This window comes from Anas acuta, chromosome 1 (genome assembly GCF_963932015.1).
Source record: "Anas acuta chromosome 1, bAnaAcu1.1, whole genome shotgun sequence".
NCBI lineage: Eukaryota > Metazoa > Chordata > Aves > Anseriformes > Anatidae > Anas > Anas acuta.
This window is the reverse complement of record NC_088979.1, coordinates 107,889,148-107,910,833: the sequence shown is the minus strand read 5'-3', so window position 1 is coordinate 107,910,833 and position 21,686 is coordinate 107,889,148. Positions and strand designations below refer to the sequence as shown.

The window sequence follows — 21,686 nt, the reverse complement described above, 5'->3', positions numbered from 1 at the left end:
GATCATTCAGCTACCAGAATGATCTGACTTGTTCAACTATCTCTTTTGCAACACAAAGTCTTAATCTGATGTTATCTGGTTTTGAAATATTTTGTTATTGTCACTCAATACACTGTGGCCCTAGAGGTTATAAAAGATACATCAGAAGCTTCTGATATCCTTTGGCCTTTGATTTCTCCACAGGCTCATAAAAACATTTACAAATGTTTCCTCCTGGGAATGTAATATGTAGACTGAATTTCATGTAAAGACATCCAAATGCTTTCTTTCAACCACTGAACATAAAGTAAACACAACAAAGGATCTATCTTCTCTGTTATCAGCTTCACTCTGTGGTTCATCCCTAAAGTCCTAGTACCCTGCTTGTCAAAGCTATACACAAACTAATTCAATTCTAGGTTCTTTTTTTGAAGTCACCAACCGGTATCTACCAAACCAAAACTGAGTGGTCCCAAGTACTTCACTTCAGGGACTATAGCCCTTATGCACTGTGGATAAGACAGTTAGTTTGGTTCCCTTCACCTTGTATAGTCCCACAATATTACCACAGCATCTTCTGCATCTTAAAATCTCTCTATATATTTTCATTTTGTGTTCCAAATGATATAATACAGACCCTTGGCTCTCATGCTAGCAAAAATGTACTTCCTTATCTGCCTTCACACCACTTCACATATTTAAATAAGGCAAAAAGCCACACCCAAAAAAGTAACTTTACTACAAGTATAAAGCTAGGGTCCAGGGGAGGTCTGGATGAAGTGCCAAGTAGTGCTGAGACATCCTTAACTAGTGTGGATGCAAGCAATTCTGCACCATTTTGACTAGAGAAAGAATAATTTCCTGAAATGGAAGAAGGTAGCGGTGCAAATATAACCAAACACAGCAGTAGAATGTGGGCACATGATGATTTCAGTTTCCCTTACACCAACATTAAAAGTGCTGTCTATATGGATTTGCACTATCTTTCTACTTTGGGGTTCACCAGCTGTCTCCAATCTGCCTTCCAGAGCAATTCCACATTTTTCTCTTCAGAAGCATCATTACTGTATTGCTGGCTTTATAACTCACATTGCTATAGCAAGTACCACACTTTGTCTCACTATTATCTGTGCTTTGAATGTTTCAGTATGCAATTATTTCAAAATTAGGTATTTTCATTCTTAAGACTGAAAAGATGTCATACATTTTTGAATTGTGATCTCAGTGTGTTTTGGTTGAACTGCTTTTTGCATTTGGTCACTGTGGGGCTATATATAGATTGCTGGGGTTTTCCTGATGGTGAGATACTTAAGGGTCATATCTAGAAAAGAAAAGTGATGGAAACTGGGGTGTCCCAGACCACTTTTGACAGAGAAAACAGAATGAGTTTTGGCCACCTATGAGAGACAGAACATTTTTGGAACACTGAGCTTCTTTGTTAGCAGAAGGAAAAAAAAGACACAGGTATCCTGTTCAGCACATGCACAAGTATATCCTTCCTAACTCAGCAAGAGTCGATGCATTTAGCAGGATGTTAAGTACTTAATCAAGCTATCACATAATACGAAGACCAAAGGGTTTCTCTGAAGCTGGTAAAGCTATATATATTTTAATAGTGGCAAACAGAAGGATAAAAAAAAAATAGTCTGTGCTTTAGGATTTCCTAATTTTGTAGCTCCACAAAACTATTCTTTTTTAATGTTTAGAAAAGCACTTCACTGCCCTGTAAAGAACTTCAAGATCTACCAGTTCTTCATAACTGAAAACATAGAAAAGTGTGAACATAACTCATTTTCATAGGATCACATAGATTGGAAATTACCTTCAAGACCATCAAGTCCAACCATCAACCTAACCTACTGAGTCAATCACTAAATCATGTCCCTTAATGACATGTTCTTAAACACCTCCTCATCAGAGCATTCCCTCCATTCCATCAAGTAGCTCTAATATTAATCATTTCACCAGCCACTCACTCAATATGTAGTATATCATATACCACATCACAAGTAGAGTGGTCTCCTTATACAAATAAGAACAAAAACTTCACCTGTGATTGGTTCCTGTTAACCACAGCATATAGAGCGGGAACACAACTTGGATCCAGTTTATGTTATATTCCAGGGTCAGACAATATCTTAAAGATGAACACAAAACTAGGAAGTAACACCTTGTTCCTTGGTCAGTGTTTTTGAGAGCACTGTGTCACTTACTTTGACATTAAATAGAATCAGTAAATTCACCAAATAAAAGCAAAAATGTCTCTACCTGAGCATATGCCATAAAACAGATTAGATTACCTTCATCCTTGTTTGTTTTATTACCACCTACACATACTCATACACTGAGTAGAAAACCTATTTTTTCATCATCGGTTGCGGTTTAGAAAACTGCATGACATGATCAAAAAAATAGTCATGATTGCTATGTACAAATATTTTTCTTTACCTAAGAATGGATATATAGATGCCAGGAAGAGATCTAAATTATTGTAGAAAATAAATAAATAATAATAATAAAAAAATGCTACTCACAAGAACTTATTTGATTTCTACACAAATTTCTTGATGGCATTAGAGCTTTGTGATTCAGTTTTCCACATTTCCTATTTCTCTTTGATGATCTCCTATTACCACAGATGTTCAAAGTAGTGGATATTTCTTGTCCAGAATAACAATTTTTGGTTTAAAAGTTGGCTTTATACCAAGGGATTTATTTTCTTATTAAATGTCATTTCTTGTTAATATTTCAATATTGCATATAATTTCTTGTTCCTATAACAATTTTAAATAAAGATATCATTATATCATTGGAAACAGAGCTGTTGCAGTTTTTTGTTGTTTTTGTTTGCTTGTTAGTTTCTCTGTTTATTTATTTATTTACTTATTGAATGTCCTGGAAGGGTTTTGATAACACTGTGGTTCCCTGACTAGGCACAGGAAAATGGCCAAATTGAAGGGTGGTAACTAACAGGTAAGCTAACAGGTAGCTAACTTTTGTCAAAGGCAGACAAAATAAACTACTCCTTAGCACTGATAGATTGTTTGTTTGATAAAGAAAAAAACAAGGGTATGGGAAGAAAATATAATTTTAATAGAAAGCTAGCTGAGTGCACTGCAGCAAGGAATTTGAATATAAGTCAAAATTGCATATTGTTTCACTTATCTTCCATGTTTTTCTGCGATGCTAATGAGGAAAGTGTCTTTAAAAGATCAACAGAGAAATATGAGTTTGTACCAGAGAATTATATTTTGGATGCAAGGTCATAAAATTTAGGTCATACAGTCCAGTGCACAAAGCGGTGTTGATAAATTCTGACTGAGGTGGTAATCAGTGAGGATGGAAGGCAAATAAAGAATTAAAGAAAACACCAGTTTTCAGATGGCTGTAATGCACTGAAGAGCTTCTATACTCAGATGCAATACAGATAATTTAAATAAAACACAACTTGAAGTGTATAGATATTTAGCCAAACACTCTGAAAGTTGAAGGGTTCAGACCCTTTCTATTTTAATAAATATCACACAGTCTCATAACCTGGGCCCTACAAGTTTAAACATAAATTGAAATAGGAGGTATGATGCAGCACTGACTATGGCTGCTGAAAAACTTCTCTGCAAATAAGGATTTTATCAAATCACAGAGCATCAACTAAAACAAATAACAAAAGCATTTCATTTTCAGAACAAAATACTTTCAAAGCTTTCAAACCACCTTAGTTTTCAAAGGTAATTCTTGTTTAAAAATCCTTAAAATTATTTTTTTCATCTCGAGTCAAAAAGTGTATCTATGAATTTTATTTATTTATTTATTTGGAGACAAAAAGTGCAAGAAATTGCAGTATGCTCACCATTGGCATGCTGGCAATGAACACAAGCAGAACTACTGTGCAGAAGGCAGAGTAGCAGCATGCCTGTTAAATCCTGATGTGATCTGAAAGCTCAGCATTACGATGGGGTTTAAAGCACAATAAAAATTAAAAAATTAATTTAAATTAATTTAAAAAATTGAAGCACAAAAAAAAAAAAAAAAAAAAAGCTCTCAACCCGACCACAAGAGCTTGTCCACTTCAGGACAATATAAAATCTCAGTTTCCTTCCTTGCCAAAAAGACATCGAGTGTGTAGGCTGTATGAATTATCTTTTCAAACTTTTTTCCCCTACAAAGACTAATTATTTTTTATTTGAGTATTTAAACTTGTATGCAATTATTTTCTACTTCCAGGATCTGTCTTGTTTAAATAAAACAGTAGTTAATTTCAAAGTCAACATCACCCGGCACATATTTCTATTTTCATCAGCCTCCAGTCCTCCCAGGAGTTCAATAGTTTTGGTAGTCTTTATCAATGCTTCAGATTAATAAAGAATTCCTTTGGGAACCCTTCTCAAAAACCCATCAAAAATTCTTCACCCAGATATAATTTTCTCTGTAGCTTTTTGCTTATATTTCACTGTGAACCTTCCAAGTTCCACAAGAGGTTGATATCACAAAATCTTCTAGGATGGAAGAGACCTCCAGGATCACCTAGTCCAGCCTCTGACCTAACACTAACCAGTCCTCCACTAGACCATATCAATAAGCTCTACATCTAAACGTCTTTTAAAGACCTCCAGGGCTGGTGATTCAACCACTTCCCCAGGCAGGCCATTCCAATGCCTAACAACCCTTTCGGTAAAGAAGTTCTTCCTAATATCCAACCTAAAACTCCCCTGGCACAACTTTAGCCCATGCCCCCTCGTCCTGTCTCCAGGCACATGGGAGAACAGACCAACCCCTACCTCACTACAGCCTCCTTTAATGTACCTGTAGAGAGCAATAAAGTCACCCCTGAGCCTCCTTTTCTCCAGGCTGAACAAGCCCAGCTCCCTCAGCCGCTCCTCATAAGACTTGTCCTCCAGACCCCTCACCAGCTTTGTTGCCCTTCTCTGGACTCGCTCGGGCACCTTGATGTCCTTCTTGTAGCGAAGGGCCCAAAACTGAATACAGTACTCGAGGTGCGGCCTCACCAGAGCCGAGTACGGGGGGGCAATTGCTTCCCTAGACCTGCTGGCCACACTGCTTCTTATGCAGGCCAGGATGCTGTTGGCCTTCTTGGCCACCTGAGCACACTGCTGGCTCATATTCAGCTGACTATCAACCAATATTCCCAGGTCCTTCTTTGCCAGGCAGCTTTCTAACCACTCATCTCCCCACCTGTAGTGCTGCTTGGGGTTGTTGTGCCCCAGGTACAGGACCCTGTATGACCTAAGCTTGCGTTATACATGTATACCTGGAAAGCAGTGTTATAGCATAATGAAACAGATAGTATTTTCGAAGACATCTACATATTCCAGCCTCACTTTCTGTTACAAATCTATAGTTCAAACCAGGCTGGCTGGTCTTCAGCTTCCACTGCTCCTAAAATGGAGAAGATATTCTGTGGCAATAATTAGGTCCACGTGCCACAGATCAAGCTGCCAAAACAGCACATTAACAAAAGTTATCACACTGTCCCCATGTGAAGACACCATAAAATATAATTTATTGTCAGAGTATTTCAACAAGAAAGCAAAGGCCAAAATCCCAAAGGTATGCTGTACAGGCCAAAGGTAGAGCCGAACTCTGCTGCTTCTGCCTTGCTTATTTCTCAGGGAGCAATTTTGACAGAAACAGTGCCGTGACTCACTGCAGAAGGTGTTATTTATCATACTATATGTAGGAGAATGAGGACCCAGTTTGAATAAAATGTCTGATTTGCATGTTTAATGTATGGTAGTTTATATTTTAAGTTATTAATGAGTATGCTGCTCTGAAGAAAGAAAAATGTTAAATATTTAATGTTAAACAAGCTTTGGTTAAACAAACTGGAACAGAAGAAATTTTTGAAGTTGCAACTGCAGCATTTTTATGCCATGGGCTTATCAATATTCAAATATATTTTGGAGATGTTTGGGAATCTAAGACCACATGATGATCTTACATTTCTATAGCACCTTTCGTTCAAAAGGTTGTCAAAGTATTTAACAAACTGCAGTCAAGGATCATTTCACTTATCATTAAAATGCAGACATGGATTCAATGAGTCTCCAAAGCTCTTTAGCAACACAGAAGATTACTGCACACGAGTACAGGAAAAGGATGAAAAATGCTGCAGCTTCATAGACGCTGTATCAGTGGAAATTAAATGCCTGGGATTTGTGAACTCACACTGATGTGTCTGTGACTTTAGGTCCCCACCCAATTAAAGAAAATGCAACCCATTGTAAACTGAGCAGATCAAAAGGAAATAATCAAACAGACAGGATTCTATGTTTAGCCTATTACTATGTTGTGAAAAGCAGGATGAGATTGAACTCAATATTCCTTCACTGAAATCCAGCTTCTCTCTCATGTAAGAGATAACAGCTTAGTCACATACATAGTCTGTGTTCTGGGCATGATGTAAGGTATTGACTTCAGTAAGTCCCCCAAAACAATGGTAGTTATCAAGTCTTCAACAACATTTTTGTTTTTCTTGCTAGTCTCATATCTATTTATTCAACCCCCAAAGCCTGCTGCTTTAGATTATGAAACTCAATGGGACTGTGTCCCTAGGATATTGGTACATGAACACTGCTGTTGCACAGTGGCACACATAGCCCTGGAGTGCCTGAGCAGCCTTTCCAGTCAGCTGGAAAGCCAGAGGGAAAGGGCAAAGCAGGGATGAATATTCACAAGCCATTGCTCAGAAGGAGTTTTGCTGAATTCTTCTTGATTTGTTCAGTATCTAATATGGTTTGACCTTTTGCTGTTTGAGGCTTTTCTGATCTTCACTGAATGGCACTGCAGCTCTGTCTTTAAGACTGCAGGGATTCCTGTTTAAAACCACATGAACAAACCAACAGCAAAGATGAAGTAATAGCGCCCTCCTCTTCAATCATTGCCTTGATGAAGGCTGTCAGAAAACTAAGTGACAAGCAGTCCTTCTTCTAAGTGGCACACTCCTGACTTAGCATTGATTCTAGTCACCCTAATTTTACCTTTTTCAAAAGAGTCATGCATAGCCATCCCAGCTTCTCAGCACTGCAACCAGATCAGCTTACAAATTTCACTCCATGATGCTCAAACTGAAAAATTCCTGTGCAGTTAGTTCCTGGAGCATGGTCCACACACCTAAACACACCTCTGAGGAAGACTAGTGCTCATTTGGTTATAACATTAGGTTACCTTCTTCTTAATATCTTTTCTTAGCACCTTGAATCTTTCACTCCGCATTGCACTGTCACCTCTTCCGAGAGGGACAGAGTCCCCTTTCCTGTCTCAGCCCAGCTGTTAGTGTTGCCTTTACAGCTCTCCCAGAAGAACTAAAAGGTGAAAATTCAGCCTCATCAGGCTGAATTTCCCATTCAAGTGCTTTAGCCATTACACTTCTACGTGAAAGCCCTAGCAGACACATGTAGATATGCACACAGATCTAAGCCCAGTTCTCAGCATTCATCACTAAAACACATAACAGAGATGTTCCTTCCCACCCAAACTTTGCAAAGATAACTGTAGTAGAAAGGAGATTTGCTGACATCATGTTAATGGGAGGGCATCACATAGTTATAGTAAAGAGAGAAATATAGTGTTCTTCATTCCTAAGTGTCCATCTCCCTATTCTAGCTGGATCTGCTCAGGAGAGCATCAATGAAAAAAAAAAAAAAAAAAGAGAGAGAAAAAGAAAGAGAAGAGAAGAAAGTGGCTAGCCAAGCTGAAAATCATCCCCCAAATAGACAGCTTCATCTTGATCTTGTGTTTACAATTTGTAATAAATTGGCAGTCTGACCAGCCGAACAAATGAGTCAGTGCTGTCTCTTCAAACATACTCTCACACACAAGAAAAGTATCCTTGAATAGTTTACATTTCAGAAAATTATTAAGAATGAATCAACCCTTTACTGTCTTGTTGGGAAAGAAAAAAAAATAAATTGTTCCTACCAAAATACAAAATTCCCATTTGAAAATGTGACTATTATCTTAGCCTTTATGAAAGAAAGGAAAGCCATGCCTGAGTATATAATTCTATGTGTTGTTTCCAGGGAGCAAAACCAAGTCTAATGTATTATTTCAAGTGAAGCTTTCTCAAGTGTGTGGGTGCAGAAACATGCACACACATTTCCAGGTGGTAGACCAGTGTTCATTATTAAAACTGAAGAACCCCCAAAGGAGACAATTAAATTAAACAGTCCACTTATACAGCCTCTACTGAAACTTCACTGGAGGGCTTCTTTTTCATAAATGAAGTCCTCTGATCCTGATAGATATTGGCTAGGCAGTTTGAATGTAGAATTTTCACATCTCTTAATTAGCTGAGTTGCTTTATGAGAACTATATTATATCAGCCATCTTTAGTAATTCCGTATACTGTATAATGAAATTTAAAATGATTAAGTAAAACAGTCGGAACTGAAAATACCAACATACTTCCAGTTGCTACTCCAACAGACTTCTTTTGGGTTTCATTTTTAAGATTACTACCTAACAAAATTGACAAGTCCTCTTCTCATAGTTGAAAGTACATGACTTCAAAAAGTGCTTACTGATGATGTTGGAGCATGATCTTTAAGCAACATTTCTTCAGTATGTCAATGACATGGTACAATTAGTTCCTCATCAAAAAAATACAGCATCTCATAATTCAAATTTTATTATTGCAAGGGTTTGATTTAACATCTTGCATACCTAAGTGCCGTCAGGGAGCTGGAATGGAATACGTTGCATTGAGATCTATCCTTTTTATTAAAAACATATTATACCTTAAGGGAAGTATGTTTTTCTATAGGGATTGCTCCACAATTTAATTACAGCATGCTATCCTCTCATTTTATGAGATTCATCGGAGCTTAGAAACCACAATGTGATTTATATCAGCATATCCTGCTCTGTCAGAGTGGAATGGGTAGCTGTGTTTTGTTCAGAAAAATAGGATGGTTGGCAAAAATTCTTTGGACAAACCACAGAAATGACAGTACACTGTTGCCTCCACAAGGTAACATACATCATCCTACTAACAAACTATTACCCACTAGAAACATTTCAGAAACATGTGCTGGCTAGGGGAATATAGTACCTCACTATATCTTTTTTTCCTATATAAGCCAGGCAACAGCACTAAATTTCCAGGGTGGCTTTTTCCATTTTTTTTTTTTACTATTATTTTTTTTTATTTATTTCAACAAGACTATATTTTACAAAGGCAGAAACCCTGCAGAAGCCCTCAGAACAAACCATCCTTTTGAGATCTTTAATGTTTCTGGTTTTTAAATTCCTTTAAGCATGTGTAAACAGTTGTATACCATATAATATTTACATTCTCAAACAAACACAAACAGGGTTTAAATATAGTTGAATAAACTAATCCAGCTGAGGAAGTTCCACCCTATTGCAGATCTCAACTGAGGATAGAAAAGAGATACCTTAATCTTAGGGGCTCCAGCAAAAATAGGGTCAAAGCCTGTCATTGCAGCAAAATGTTTCTGTTCAGCATGGCAACTACAGCTGAAAATGCTTAATTTCATTAAAACATATGAAGGGGAGCTGAATATGTAAATATGTAAGTCATGAGATCAGTTATAGAGAGGGGGAAAAAGGGAATGTCGGTAAGAAAGATTTTATCAGTGACATGCTATTGCAAGCACTTGCTAGCTAAAGAAGTGATGTTCCTTTTTTATTGTTAAGCAACATTTTCATGAAATTAGGAAGAGGTTCCAGAAATATAAGATGAAAGATAAGATGAAAGAGCTCAGTTAAGACTGGCAATCTTAGCAACTTGGTTGTCTCAGAGTACTGCTCTATTTGGTTGGTTGGTTTGTAGATTGGTTGATTTGTTGAGTTTTATTCCTCCAAGTAGATCTTGATGCCAGAATCATCAGAATATGTGAATATATCTGTTCACTTGATTTTCTTTTAAAAAAAATTCCAGCCTATATATTTTTGAGAATAAAAATAAAAATGACCATATAGCAAACAACAGAAAGAATAAAAGTAACAAAACAAACAAACAAACAACAACAACAACAATAAAATCATTAAAAAAAAAACTTTTTTTGAGGTATTCTCAAGATTTTTGAATACTTGGGGTATGTAAAACTACTCATTAATTATCTTACAGTCAGCTATCTGTACTATCACGCCTTCATCTGGTAGCCTTGTGCCCAGAAAGAATCTTACTTTTTTGTTTAATATACTGCAGGATATCAGAACTGACAGAAGTTCCTATGTTGCCAGCAACAGTACATAAGGAGGTGCTCTTTCACATCCTCATTTTCCTTAAATGGGGCAACAGGCTCAAAGAAAAGTCTGGCATATCTTTCTTCCACTTACTGAACCTCTCTGACAGCATTTTAAGCATGAACTGAGGAAGAAGAGTGAATGCTAGCTCTTCTGAAGCTGGTTTTGTAAAGCAGAAAAGGCCATAGTAGGCTGCTGTACTGGCAGTCTTAGTATAGCTAGTAAATAACAGTACAGAAGAATGGTAGAGAAAGACATAAGAGTTGAGAGGAAAACCCTCTCATTCGGTCCCTAGTGACTGAAGAGAATCTATGAAAGGCATAAAGAGTCCCAATGCCCTTTGGCAACAGGATGCTATTTAGATGGAGGAACCCCTGCTCTTTGTCAAGTACAGAGGTTGTGGCTGACCTGACTTGAACAATATATCAGGTTAATGCTCCTTTCACCTGTATGTACTTCTCTTAAAAGCATACCTAAGGCCTAAAGGCAATTTGATAAACTTTTAAAGTGATCCTAAGAAACAAGAATAATTCTTGTGAGAAGTTCCCGGGACTTCAATTCCTAAACCAATAGCATCACTTCTTTATATTTGTCCATAGGGTCTATCTGAACTGGAATCTGGTCTCCAAGCAATTAAACTGACAGAGGGAAAAATGAAGGGGAAATTGCACACACAGAAAGAGAAGGCTTGTATCTGAGCAGCTGTTTTGGCATCACAGCTGTTGACCTATGGACTACTATCAGTGAGGCCTGTGACATGGGATTTCTCTGGGCAAAGACCATGAAATTATTTATAATTTAGTTAAACTTGCATTATTAAAAAGGGACTCTGTCTCTTTTGAAAGATATTTGCGTCTGTCAGTCATTCTCTTGATTTTACGAGGTACTGACCTAGTTGGAGACCAAGTTATTAAAAAATAATCTTTTATGTTATTGTAGTTATTGAACTGATGCTATCAAAAGGACTCTATGATTTACAGCACCTGTTTCTAGGGAGGCTTTAGTCCGTATTTTTTTCATCTCTTCTTTTGATGCACATTTAAATTTACCACTCCATGAGATTCCATTTCTATCTTCCTTATTTGAATTCAGATGCTTTGTCTACTCTATTCACACTATACCACTGTAACATGGAATTTAGGCTTCATCTTTCTTTCCTGTTTGGTATTGTCTAAAATCATTCTCACAATCAGCACTTTAGTAATGATATTTCAACCTAAAAATGCATGCACAAACCAAAGACTGGTTATACAGTCCCCTGTGTTTTCTAGAGCTTTGAAAACAATATTTGAATGCCCCTGGCAATAATTCTACCTAGTTTCATTGTGACTTAAAATGAAACTAACTGTGAAAATGTCACATGAACCACACAGTGGAGCATAGTGCAGACATAGGTATGTTTGCAATAACCATAGTAAGGTATGCAACTGGAAACCATGCTACCCTAGATGCACAGAACAGGTAACACAAAAATTAATCCTATGAAAAGGAAAGGTTTATTAGTCAGTGTGCCTGTGACAGCTGCTGGGTGTTGGGAAGCCCAGTATCTTTGCAGAGTACCATGCCACATGTTGGCTTCCTAAAGCTAGTTAGGACATGCAGTGCAAGTCTGTCAAGCTGTCCAGAGAACCTCAAAAGGTTATGAATGTACATACTCCATATGTCCTCAGCCTAAGGGTTAGACATGGAAGGGAACCAATTGTCTTCAACCAAATAACAGGCTGCAGCAAGAGCACAGAATAACATTAAAAATTAGATCTTGGCCTACAGTTTCAACTCTTGTGGATCTCCACTTTGCTCAACACATACTGAAGCATTCAATACCACTAACTTAAAATAAACACATAAAACAAAATAAAATAATTTGAGCCATTCCAGGACTACTATATTTTAAGGATGAGAAAAATGCCCGAAGAAACTAAGGGAGAATCACTGTTTTGCACAGAGACAGCTAGATAAGAGTTAGAGACCTTCTGAGCTACTCTGGGCACAGTGAAGCAGGCTACACAGAGAACTGCTGATTAACAGCATTTTATTCTACAAGAAACAGCCTCTCCTGGCTCCTAGTTTCTGATGAGTTTCTGTACGTGGGGAGCTGTCACTTTTCCTAACAAAAGTCAGCATGTGCTCCTGTGCAAGGCTGTGACTCTCATTAAGCTGGTAACTATATCCTCTCCCCTTTCCCCTGACTGAGAACATTGCTGTCCAGCCCCACACTTGCCAATCAAATGGGAAAACAGAAGAAAAGCTCCCAGTGAGACATCAGTAATAAAGCTTCTAGTTTTATGCTCAAATCACACTCCTTTCATACTATACTGGAAACACCAATCTCCTCCCACTGTCTTGTAAAGGAAGATGCATGTGAACCACCAAATGTTAAAAGGAGACACAATATATATTTGTAACAATCCAAATAAACAGACAAACAGGACAAACAGTGACTGTTTTAGAGTCAAAGATTAGAGACAACATTCAGCTTGTTTCTGTGCAACCATCCTATCAGTGTCATTACATTACACTTCAGAGTCAGTATGGCCAATTGGTAACAAAATGCACTGTAGTGTTTTACTGTGTAGTATTGTTACATACAGTAGCATCTCATTAACTAGTTTCCAAGCCATTTACATTGTTTCACCACATTCTACATCACTGAAGATTCTTGAAACCAGTCAGTGCAACAGCAGGCATGCAGCTAAGCCTCATATGCTTGTGTACAAACACAGCTACTTGGCAATGAATTATACCTCAGTACAGCTCTACACAAAGATGAGATATTCACAGTCACTGTAGAGAAGCATTTACTTCCAAGGCAGTAGCTCCTCTGATCCAGTTTCTGTCACTCAGAATGAATCAAATAATTTCTTATAGTGAAATTTCTTTCCCTGGATGATAAATGGGGTCTAGAAAACTAGCACAGATCTACATATTGTAGAAACCTGAAATTAGATGATGTGAAACTGTAATCTTCCTCAGCTTCCTACATACTCAATGGAGAAAGACATGCATCTTAAGAAAGGCATGCATCTTAAAAGAGCCTCCATGTTAGGCTCCCACACTGCCAAAATGCAGGTAAATATTTCCATGTGAGGAAATACTCTTGGCCAGATAAACAATGTGAAAGGAATCTTTTTGGGAAGAAAGAAGTATTACAGAAAGAAATATTGTAAAACTAACAGAGCACTGTGCCAAGCCTTGGAAAGTTCCTCCAGAAACATTTGTCATGGCGGTCTCATGCCATTGCAATAGTGCTATACCTCTTTAAATGCTGCTGACTTAAAGACAAGCCTAAAATATCAACGTGAAAAATCTCAGCAGTTCTTGCCACATCAACAATAAACCCTGTACATTCTTAGCTTCAGACTTCCAGGGTCAATTATCTTGACTAGAAACAAATGGTTCATCTCCAAGATTTGGTTCTTAATCTATTTTACATTATCAGGAAATACAGCAATATTCTGTGAAGCAAGGACTAAAACCTATATCTGTCTTCTGTCATTGGAATGCCTAACCAATAGGTTGTATAGTCATGCTCCTGCCATTCTCTTTTTCTCTGTGGTTCAACAAATCTTGTAATTTTATCTGAAAATCAAAACAGGTTCACCATTAAGAATGTAGTGTGGTTTCATTTCAGAGCAGATCAGCAGACCTCACTCACCTCAGGGAGATGGAAAACATGGAATTGAATTTGTTCAGGCTGAAAAGGAACTGAAATTCTTCCATATCTATTACAAATATTTGGAAAGAGGTTTCCCAACTTTCTTTGCCTTGACATTACTGACTGCAGCAAGTATCACTACCATTAGCAGATCTGCGAAAAGGCTCAAGGGACAGCATTTCTCTGTCCTCCTCTTCTCCCCTCCCTTCTTTACACTTCCTGCCAGGATAACCTCCCACAGTAACAGGGATCATAGACTCATGCCACTTTCTGCAGCTTGACGTGATGCTGTCCTCCCAAGAGGGATCTCTGCCCTCATCATGGGAAGAGCCACAGAGGTGCTATTGCAGCACACAACAGTCAGCCACTGACCAGTAGATCAGCATGGACTCCCCCTCAGATACAGATGCTTCCAGTGGCAGCCTTCACCCCATAGCATACAAGAGAAACTATATGATTAGCCTGTGTGAAGAGGCTCTTCAAGAGTCACAGGGGAAGTTTTTGCACCCAACACATGCTTTCACCGTCCCTAACCCAGCACAGAGAAAAAAGCTTCTCAATAATGTCTATAATCTAGGAAAGACAGAAAATCTTACAGTAACAGATGAGACAGAACAAAAACTCCACAAAAAAAAATGGATTTGGGCTTCATCAGTGAAAAAGAGCCCTCTTACCCTCCAAGTAAAAAAATGCCCTGAGAGGTCTTCTGTCAGTTGGTGGTGGGTGAGCACACTGAGTGAGGGGTTGAAGAGGGTAGGAAGACTGTTGTCTTCCCCTGCTGCACTTCCACACCATTCATACATGAGGGAGTGCTTCCATTAATATGTGTCTGTAGAAGCTACCAGAGGAAGTGAGCCAGACTGTTCCTCAGCAGGAACTGTCTTTAACAAAGGGACATCATTTCCTTGCAATACTTTTGCTTCAGGGTTATTTTAATGTGAAGCTGAACAGAACAGAGGAGCTGTTTTGGTTAAAAATCCTCAGTGGACTAGAAGCATGAGAAAAGACCAGAGAAAGATTTCTTTATCCTCACTTGGCCTAGAAACATCCAACTCTGCTTTTCTACTTCAATGTCCATTTCAGATACCATTGTCTATGTCTGAGTTACTAACAGATGTTGGATCTGAGCTGGGAGGAAAACCTACGTTATTCCTCTTTGCCTAACGTAACCAAGAATTCCTCTTCAATTCCAGACATTCCACAGCAACAGCTTCAATAAGATGACATCACACTATAATTAAATTAAGAAAATATTAATTTAACAGAACATGATAGAGTCTCTTAACTGTTTTTACTAGGAACATTCAGTAAGTTGTGCAAAGACAATGTGAAAGAAAAACTACTTGCATCACAAAAACTATTTTTTATGCCTAGAAAACATGGTTGATATTATCTGGTATTGTATGACTTGCAAAATGAATCCAAATCTTATTGTAATCTCCTTTATGTTAGCACTGCCCCAATGACCTTCCTAAACTGTACAGGTGTGAATGAAATAAGAATCAATTCTTTTCTCAAGTCATTCTTAAGTTTCACTTTCCTGAATTACAACATCTACTCAGTATTGTGTAAGTATATTTCCCTACCTTGACATTAGTGACAGCAGACAGAAATCACAGCATCAGCACCTACCCTAGACCATTATAACTCATTGTTTTGATTGAACAGTCTGATTTCTCTGTTTTCACTCACTGTATGAGCATGGCTGAGTGCCAGCTGAACCACAATGATGCCCAAGACCCAGAGAGATTATGTGGCTAAAGCACACACTGCAGCTGTGATGATATACAGGAAGGGGCTGGCTCATGCTGGGAGTCACTTCTGCCATACAGTAACTCAGCAGAATAAACAAATCTCTCTTTATCTTAAGGTTGGTACACTCAGTGCTCTCACAGAGATTGTGGGGCTTATTATTTTGATTTTGGGATTTCTTTTTGGTCGTGTGGAATGAAAAAAAATAAAATAAAAGAAAGAAGGAATAAAGAAGAACAAAATAAGAAAAAGTAGTTAATTAAAAAAAAAAAACAAACTGTCTACATCATCTCTAGAAACGTAATTTGCAAGAGAGAAGCAAAATGCATTACCAGCACAAATCTGCAAAGCTGTTTCATGAAAACATCGAATCCTTTAAAACTTCCTAATTTCCATTTCCTGTTCTCCACTATTATCCTTCAACAATATATTCACACACTGCTCCAAACAAGCTTACTGTAAATTTGTAAGCACGATGGAGCCAACCCTATGGAACGTATGTATTATGCTGTAACTAATAAATAAAATGAAAACAAGTGATACACCCTGATAGTTATAGCTACAGTGTGCAAAGGGGTTGATATATAGCTTTTCTGAATCCATGGGAATCTTTCTACTGCCTGCAAGTGACTTCTGGCATTTCTGAGCCAGCATGAAAGAAGAAAACCATCTACAGAGCAACTTTAGCATCAGAAATCAGTACAAGATGAATCCACTAATATTTAGGCTAAACAAACAACCAAAGAAAGTAAAGATTTTCACAGGAGGACCTTTATATAAAGGTTTCACTGCTTTCAGACATTAGTGTTTGTCACTTGACTAAAATAAGATATTCCTCTGAATAAAGCTGTGATGTTATACAAGTTCTGTATTGACTAAATGTGAAGCAAACAGAAAAAGGAAACAGGAAAATTTGCCTAAAATTAATAATTATTTAGACAAGGAATTAATGTAAAATAAAGATCTGAAAATAGAGTAAGACAAGGATTTTTAAATGTACAATAATAAATAAAAGTTCATCTGGAAGGAATCTCAGTATTTGATAAAGTATGGAGTTCTCAAGTAAAGACACATCAATCTGTTTTCCCTAAGATTTGAAGAATAACTCATGTGATCGCCATCAATTGGGCTGAAGGGGCATCTCAGTAGCCACATACTTGTAAACCACAAAGGTGGGGAATATTTGAACTAATAATAAGTACAGTGACTCTTTTAGAGAAAGAGCTCATCTCTCTCTTTCCTTGAAGCTACCTGTTATCCCTAATTTTGAACAGTTTGAAGATTTAACATGATATAGAGGGTCATGAGGTTCCTACATCATAAAAATAAATTCCATGGCCACACTTTTACAATGACATTAATAGCATCCATCCACGACTTGCACAGTGGCATGAAAGTATTCAAATCTGCAGGGCACAGAGCTTGCTTATTACTGAGCAGCAAGGAGAGACAGGAGATTATTTAACCAAGAGCTTAGTTTTATTCTTCAATAATAGTGGTCCATGAACATATATTTTAAGACAGCCAAAAATATGGGAGTAACTGTATTGCAGGCTATATATTCAACACAGGGATGCTAAGCATTGAACACCCTGACTCAAGTGAAGGTGAGGTCAGAGGGTCATGCTGCTTCATGAAGTGTGAACATAACACTACCATTAAAATGCCTAACAAAGTCCTTGAAAGAAAGAAATGAGTGGTCTCAATATGACAGACAGAACTAGGTGCATAAATTTTAACAGCTAAATGTATACTTTATGATAAATGTAGAAATGTTAAGCATATCAAATGGAAGATGTGTGGGATAGGTGACTATTTTTCATGTTCATTGGTTGTTTTTGATAACTCATAACTCAATAAGATTCACTATTCAAGATGATAGTCAAACTTTTTAATAATTACAAAGATCATTTTTTTTTTTTACTCTTCACTACTATCTGTAACAGAACATTGCTTGTAGCTTTTTCCTTACCGATTTGCTTTCTCGTATTAAATGCACACAATGGTTAGTTACAAGAGAGCTGCTCATTAGTGCTGAACTGTTGGCAATGATCACTGGAGCATTTGTGTTTTTACTAAAATAAATAATTAGTGATTGTGCTAAAGATATTGGATAAGGGAAAATGGAACAAAGAAGGATCAATACATTAAATCTCTGAGAAGCTCATAGGCTGATGTATGACCTCAGTAGTAGAACACCATTACAACAGTTTCAGACTGTATAAACTGGGGATTACTTATAAATATTTCAACCCATATAGATTGGGGCTTTCCTGTTTAAGAGGAGAGAAGGGGCTTTTTAGGAGAAGGGAGCCCCCACAAAATAATGGATGATTCCTCTTCAACATTAGGCATGTATTTAACTTGACAGTGCTTTTTTTTTTTTTTTTTTGGCCATAAATATGTTTGTCCTATTTCCAGAAATGATAGTAGCAAACTTGAATTACTGTTTTAAATGTTATCAAAACTCATTTATTGGCTTCATTTTCCAGCCAAATATATGAGAAGCTAGTTGAAATCAGTGCTGAGAACAAGTACTGCTAAGCCCCAAAATATTCTTAAGAGCTTCTAGTCTATATACTATTTTCTAGGTGTGAAGAAAAGATGTCTTTTCTTCAGTTGAAATCTAGACTCTCCAAGCTTTTACCTCTCTCTTTGCAACAGATTAGGAATATAGGAATATAGCGTTTTCTAATCATATTCTAATCACCACAGTGATTTTCATTCACATCTCAGTTTGAGGAGGCTTAGATTATTATTCAGTGATCTCACGTATAATCTTAGATGAAAAAAGGAATAGCAACTTTTCTGGGATAATCCAGAAAAGACTACCATGGCTTCTTAGCCATGAGTAGCCTATCCTAATCAACATGCTATGTGAAGGTAACATAACAACTTGCTCTCCTCCCACCCCTCTTCCTCTGGCATCTGCAAAAATTTACGTCCATATGAACATAAAATCTGTCTTCTTTTTGCTGGGAAAGTTGATAAGCAACATCCTCTGAAGCCTGTCAGAAGCCTGGGCAGAAGATCACATTGGAGCACTGAGCCAATGTCATTAGTGAAGCCTCAGAACTTGATTTTCATAGTTGCAGGTCATCCCAAAAGCACGTGAATTCTGCCAGACATAAGAGCAAGAGACCTGAGGCCATGCTTCAGATGAGCACCCTTTCTCTACCAAAGAAGTACTGTTTGCCAAGCAGCAGTGCCAAAAGAGCCCCTTTCAGATGAACTGTAGTGTTATCTCTGTGAGCTGCCAATTCTCTGAATTCCTCATTATCTACGCATGAAATCCAATGGGTGCCTAATGCCAGCTTAAACTACAAATCAACACATTATTAGCACAGGATACGTGGGTGTTCTGAATGTATACAAACACAGCATTATAGGCAGGCATCTGTGTATGCTGCTGTGTGCTGTTCTACTTTTGCAGTTACCACAGTTACTTATAAAGAAAGTTAGAAAAGCAGAGAAAACTATTTTTCCAAGTAGAAATTGACAGCCTGTCTACTGCTGCCCCTGCATAAGCATCACCAGTTGCACTATTTGTCTTTCAGACAGAAGCACCTTTCCCTTGTATTTTAATTAATTCTTATACTTCATATTCTTCAGGAGTTTTGGAGTGTTCTTCTAACTGGAATAAATGTGAAATGACCTTATTCTTCAACATAACCTTGTAAGAGGACTTTCCATTGAAAGGGGACTCATTCTTGCTTCTGTACATAAAGTTCCAATGCACGTTATTCCCCTGGGTCTCTCTCCAAGCTGCATTTCAGCTCTTATCTCTTGAATAGCAGAGGACTGGAGTAGAATTACTCTCTATGAAATATCTGTATTTCTTCTGATTTTAAATCGTTCACAGATGCTCGCATTAATTATGTTGTAGAAATATGTCGCTAAGATTAACCTGCAGAAATGCAGTTTACACACATATATAAGGCTTCCCTTTACCAATAAAATAAAGTAAAATCAATACAATGTTGTGTCTTGTGCCATGTTAGCAGTTAACTAATGGGCACTTTGCTGACTAACTGCCTTAAGAGCGATCCTGCTTCTGTCTCTTTTCCTTCTCTCTGAGTTTTACCTTATTTAAATTTTGACTCCCTTTCTAAGCAGATTAAATTTAATCCTCTTCTATTATTTGTGCTAGTGTGTGCATGAAAGAAGGCTGTAAACTGTTTTGCTCTGGTATCCCAGTTCCTTCCCTTCCTTTTTTTCCCTGTTAACTCCAGGCTCCTTCATAGTAGCATTGCCAATGGAGAGATCCAGGAATCTTTGCCAGAGATACATTAGAAAGCAGAAAATTTGTGACCTTTGTGACCTTAACCAACAAACACACATGCTTTTTAGACCTATTTCAGTGCTAATTTCCAGGTTAGATATTAATGCTGCTTAGCTTTTCTTGTCAGAGCAACAAAGAGATGCTCTGGTAGGAATTAATTATGAGACAGTTAAGGCTTCTATAAAGTCTTAAAAAAAAAAAAAAAAAAAAAAAAAAGTTCTATAGCTCCAGTGACAAAACTCATAATGCTGGTGGTAGCCACGATACACAGAAAACATAACAGGTACAAAAATCACACATCACATCACTTATTTACTTATTCCATAGCTGAGTACTCTGTAGATCATCTTTATTTTTTTTTCCATGCTGTGTGGTATGCATGGTGTCCATTGACAGTCTCCAACATGGGACTTACAACTTACTGAATGCCAAAATATGAGATGTCTGTTTTTCAAGGTGAATTTGCTTCTTCGTAGACGTGTGAGTTCTCATCTACATCCCAAAGCCAGGATTTTGACATACGTGGGTGTTCAATAATCAACATATCCAAAATGAGTAATTGATGCCATTGTTTACTCAGTAAAAGTTTATGAATTCATTTCTCATTGAGTAAATTCCCTATTCAAATGCTTGTAAAGTATCTTTCTTCTATTCTGTGTAAGAGAACAAGCCAAGTAAATGAACAAACTAAGCAAGTCTCAGGCTGTGATTGTGGAAGCATTCATGGCTGGATTGAAGGAAACATCTGGTTTTCAGACTTAACCATTCAAATCAGGTAAGACGTACTAATTTGATTCAAAGTTAAAGGACTCTGAACAATCTCCTCATACACTTTTCTGAAGCACATCAGCAGTAGATACATGGGGTGGGTGCTGTTGCCACATCTACTGTCTTCCTTTTACTCATTAACAATGCTGTTCTCAAAATCCTTGGGCCAGCTCTTCATCTCTCTTTTCCCAGAAGGGATAGGGCAATCTTCTCTCCCATTCTTCCCAGTTCATCTTCTCTTCCCCCTACCCTCTTCTCCAGGAACCTTCCTAGAAATTTTGCTTCCACAGCCTCATCTCATCCCTGGATTTCACATGACTTCTTTGTATCTCCCTTTCCCATTCCCTCTTCTGGAATCAAAAATCACAAAACAGAACTTCATTTGCACACTTGAGAAATCTTGACCAAGTTCTTCAAATGATAATGTAATGCAATATTCCAGTTCACAATATTCCTCAAAATGTAAGACCGTGAGAAAGACTGCCCACAGTATGTCCTCAATACACACTGCATATCTGATGGGGGAAAAAAAAGGTATTATGTGGGGCTGTCAGATGTGCTTGATAATTTTTCGGTAATGATGAGACAGGAATATAACTTTGAAAATATTTATCCTCTTTCTATCTTTTATCTTTTTATTCATTTATTAATATACAATATGATGGGTAAGCAACAGAGGAAAAATGGCATTTTTGATCTACTGAGTTTTTAAAAGAATCTGCAAAATGTTCAGGTTTCCATACGTTAGCTCCTGTGGGGAACCCCATCTGGAATCCCTCATGTTTATAGCAATCATAGAAATCTCTGTGGGTCTCACTTGCTGAATAATTTCCATATCCCTTTTCATTTAAAGCTTTTTTTTTTTTTTTTTTTAAACAGACTCAAATTAAAAAAGAAATCAGCTGATTAGAATTCTAGATACTTCTCACTAGCTTTACTACACATGAAAAAAAAGAGCAACACAAAATAGCAGTTAAAAGATACTGTATATATATGATGAAAGACTTAGAATTGTGTTCA

The 21,686-nt window shown here is 37.4% G+C and overlaps 1 long non-coding RNA gene across 1 annotated transcript in view; it reads right to left on the bottom strand.

Moving 5' to 3' along the window:
- Positions 1 to 16,826: 16,826 nt before the first annotated feature.
- The window catches only part of LOC137860741 (uncharacterized), a 71,952-nt gene continuing 67,092 nt past the window's right edge, over positions 16,827 to 21,686 (bottom strand). Inside the window, exon 2 of the long non-coding RNA XR_011099155.1 lies at positions 16,827 to 21,181. This is a non-coding gene — a long non-coding RNA (uncharacterized lncRNA). The remainder of the gene's footprint in view (positions 21,182 to 21,686) is intronic.